This window comes from Limulus polyphemus, unplaced genomic scaffold, assembly GCF_000517525.1.
Source record: "Limulus polyphemus unplaced genomic scaffold, Limulus_polyphemus-2.1.2 Scaffold583, whole genome shotgun sequence".
Lineage (NCBI taxonomy): Eukaryota > Metazoa > Arthropoda > Merostomata > Xiphosura > Limulidae > Limulus > Limulus polyphemus.
The window spans coordinates 36,792-41,282 of record NW_013666193.1 but is presented as its reverse complement, the minus strand read 5'-3'; the positions used below and the strand labels follow the sequence as shown (position 1 = coordinate 41,282).

At 33.8% G+C, this 4,491-nt stretch overlaps 1 protein-coding gene across 1 annotated transcript in view; it reads right to left on the bottom strand.

The window, feature by feature from the left end:
- LOC106459267 (serpin B6-like) overlaps window positions 1-3,296 on the bottom strand; it is a 5,998-nt gene extending 2,702 nt beyond the window's left edge. Inside the window, exon 1 of the mRNA XM_013918864.2 lies at window positions 3,179-3,296. The gene's annotated coding sequence lies outside the window, so the exon portion shown is untranslated. The remainder of the gene's footprint in view (window positions 1-3,178) is intronic.
- Between the last annotated feature and the right edge of the window lie 1,195 nt (window positions 3,297-4,491).

The following is a 4,491-nucleotide window of genomic DNA, read 5'->3' as shown; positions in this document are numbered from 1 at the left end:
TAAATTATCAGTTAACTCAATTTCAGACCATTTAAAATTCTAATACGTAACATAACTAATAAAGATTCATGTTCCCTTGTGCCACACATCGCAGTTTTATTTATCTACATCCTACATATTATTAAATGAAATTCTTTATACCTTTCAAAATTTACGATTTTGTACATTTCTTGCACATTTCATTCAATAGTTTAATTTAAATGAGGTTATTGTATCACACGGCATTTTCATTAGGCTGAACAAGTCACGCTTTTTTTCCCTTGTAAGTTTATCCATTTTTACCTCATCCATTTGATCGAACAAGCTGAACACAGTTTGTGAGAAATAACTAAGCAGAAATATGTTTTATTGTTTTCAGCTGTTAGCTGAACAAGTGCAAGAGTTTATACGAATATACATATGGTCAACATCTACCGAAGTAGGATCATTCGACAGAGAGAAACCTAACCCAAAGACGTTGACAGGTGTGTGTGTGTGTGTGTGTGTTTTGAAAGCAGAATTTTAACGTTATTTTACATTTGAACGTTATATTGACGTTGGGAGGAATGTAATGTAGCTAGTAAAATAACAATTCGCAATGCGTCCGAGACAGCCTTAAAAATTTATTATAGGGTTTCTTCCCGTAGATATTTAAGTTAATGTTTTGACATTTGTAACATTAGATGGTTGTAATGTATATAGTTAATGCTTTAAAATAACAGTCTTGGCTAATTGCTCTTATTGGCTGAGGTGTAGAATTAAAATACCTGCCCATAAACTCCAATTCCGATTTGTTAAAACGATTCATAAACGTAAGTCCCACCATAAACAGTTGTTGATGACGTAATTTGATTATATAAACAGTATCTCAACCACTACTATATCTGTTGTATCCCAGCCAGCCTAACAAGCATCGAAATTGACCGAAAGTCCTCGTCGGCAGTTCGCATGGCAGACAATGTGGTTAACTTTAGTTACACATTATTTTTTATTTGCAATTTTAGAATTGGAATGCATCGTGTCTTAGTTTAATATATTTATTGGAGTTAATGTAATTCGTCTCACTTTTATTTCAACTCTTTCATTCACGACAATTGCTAACAACTTTGATGACGCTTTCTTGTACAGATTAAATACTTGTTTTTTCGATTCGCAACCACCAATTACGATTGAAATAAACGCTAGTGTTTTTGGTTGAATTTTGTAACATTCTATGCAACATAAGGAGAATTTGTGTATATACAGTGTTGCATTTTCGATTGTTGCATAAATCTACAACAGTAAATTGTAGTACTTTGCTGCACTTGCAAAACAATTAACGGATGTATTTAAGAAATAACCGATTTATTTATGCGCAAATGCTTGAGTTTCGTTAAGAGCTGTATGGAATGATTTGGATACCAGAGATGAGATTTAGGAGCCAAATCTTAACAAGAAAATAGGGATTAGTATTGCATTTTATCGACTCTAGAACGATATACAAAACTTGTATAATTTTTGAAAGGCATTTTTTACAGATACGACGAGTTTGCTTAAGTGAAGGATATTATAATAAAATCATAATTTACGTTATTGAATATTTCTATCCGATAGCTAAAATATATAGAAAAATGTCCAGTGTCACATGCACTCCAAGATAAACTACGTTGGGTAAACAGATTTCGTTTTTCTAGGATCTCTAGTATTCTTTTGATCTAATGGTTAGCGCGCTGGATTGCGAATCTAAAGGTTCACGATTCTCATCAACTTCCTGCAAAATAGAGTGCTTGAAAACAATAGCGCAGAGAATTATGAGCGTCCGAATGATATACAGTACAGAAGGGAGGGGTGGAAAGATGACAATCGTATCAAAGCTAATTATTTGATCCACGGGGATGCCCATGCAAAGAGTTTTCTACCAACGGAGGCTTATAACGAAACAAATTTTATCATTAATGTAAGGATACCCGATATACCTGGAAGTTATATTTTCTAAATGTAGCGAGTTTTCTTCTTTTTTGCAATCAGTACATAAAAGTAATATTCAAATAACTGCTACGACAGCGGAAGTCACGTGACGCTGTTGGCGTTTCTCGAATGATCGAGATGCCCTCTTTGTTAATATATAAGCCTGGCTGTGAAAGACAGCGGGTATGAATGAAGAGAGAGCCGTAGTTACTTTGAGTTCCGTGTAATTTATTATTGTTAATTTCGAGCTAGTGAGTCGTAAAGTGTGTGTTTTGCACGCGTCGAGAGCAAAATTATCGAGATTGTGAATCGCTGCGATTTATAGCGTGTATTATAAAAGTTGTTAAGTTTAAAGTGACGAGAAACGTACTGATTGTGGAACTACTGTGTACTAAAAGTTTGTATCAAGGAAAAATAAACTGGTTTAATCAAGAAAGTACTTGTATCGCTGAAGATCCTCCGAAAGAATTTCTACCGAAAACAAACAAACAAGCAGACACGTAACAGAACCTATCGATCAATGATTAGTTAACAGAACCTATAAACTAACGAGGATGGTATAAATTTTATCATCTCTTTCAGGTTGAAAGACGAGAAGTAATATAAAAAAATAATAACTTATTGACACGTACAAGCAAAAATACTTTCAATATTTCCAATTCGCGCGTAAAAACGAATATACACAGAAACGGACGCACAAAGAACACACCTGCTTACATAAAAGTCGTACATGCGGGGTTAGTAGATTTTGTTTCTTTCAATGCCGCCATATTAGACATCAAAAATTCCTTTCTACCAATCTACATCAGTACAAAGTTAGGTAAATTTTTATACTCTGCCAATAATGTAAACATCGCCCGTGGCAAAAAATACGGATCCAAAACTCTATGGCTAATTAGTTTATAGATATACCGGGCTTTATATACATCGCCAAGATATTTTACAGCGTTAGATATTACAATATTTGAAAACGAAGTTGTAGCTTTTCAGCTATGATGAAAGTAATCGCTTCACGTCCAATATGGCGAAGTATACCATAAAATACGTGACTTTTTGATGTTAGTGCAAGACCTCTATGCACAAAGAAGGGGAGAAAAAGCTAGATCTGTACTTAAAACGGTTTACATTTCAGAATAATAAACACAATAAAAATGGCACGGGACACAAGGAACTGTTAAAGCGTGAAACCGTCTCTAAAATTACTATTTCTACCAGATTATATCACGGTAAATAATATAAAATAAACTCTTACCGTTCAGAGAACCACTTCACAGCTTATTGTACGGGTATTACTCCTCTGTAACCGAGGCTGGTTTGTACTCACTCCTTTATACGAAACACTATGACGCAACCAGCTGTACTTTTAGCAGTTCGAAACATAAATAAATTCCTTCCCGAAGTGATTTAATCATCAGGCGGAAATTCCCGCCTATAAACTTGAATATAACATAAATATAATGACAAATCATGGAAAAAATTAACTATGACTAACATATTGTGTAAGTAGTTTTTCATGATGAAAATAAAAACTGTTATCAAAATAAAATATTTGTGTGCTATCGTAGTCAATCATCATGAAATATCCCTTATCGTAATATTATGCAAAACTGTTGACATCTGGAGTAGGTTTTGTTTTAATGTCAAGTCCACTTGGTGTCGAGCCATAACACAGTCGTAGCAGAGATTGCAAAAACTTGTTCAGTTATAAACTGGTGACAAGGGCAACAAGTCTGCGCGTTAGGGGCCATTGCTTAAGTTCAGTATACCTACAGAATCATTCGTGTAAGCATAGTTATCTGCGAATATCCATTGGATAAGCTACTGGAACAAAAACGCTATTATATGCATAATGGCTTAAGGTTTTTAATTAACCACATTTAGATTACAGATATATATTTAGCTAATAGTTGAATATTTTTAATTAGCTTGTATGGAGTGTAATAGGCACCTCCATTCAGATGACAGAAATCCCCAGCCTATCAAGGTGGCACTATGCAATTTTCAATTATTTTTAACAGTGATAGTATAATAGTTTGTGTCCACCCCTTCTCTCTCTTTGTTTATATATATATATATATATGTATGTGTATGTGTGTGTGTGTACATATAAGTAATAATATTTTGATTTTTCGCTGTTTTTCAGACATTAATTCTTAACTACGCTCTTAGATATTCATGGAAATAATTTGTTTAAAGACATTTTTCTAATGAACAATATTCCTTTCTCAAAAATCTCAATTGTTGTAGTAGATTCAGAAAGTTTCTATTGGCAGAGGTATGATACTGTTACGTCTCCGTTCGTTCGTTAATTTTTCCGTAAATTCGTTCCAACGAAACTTTAGCAACACAAATCCTTTCTTAAATAAAACTGATTTATTCTTTCCGAATACAACTTTACCGATACACTTAATTTCAACAGTCGCTCTATAACAAACGCTAGAACGTCTCACGTGCTCGACAATACTTAGTTCAATTACACACTCTCTAACTGCAGTTCAATTACTAACTACACTGTTTTCCCGTCACGTTGTGACCGTCTTATATATATATACAAGACTAACACAT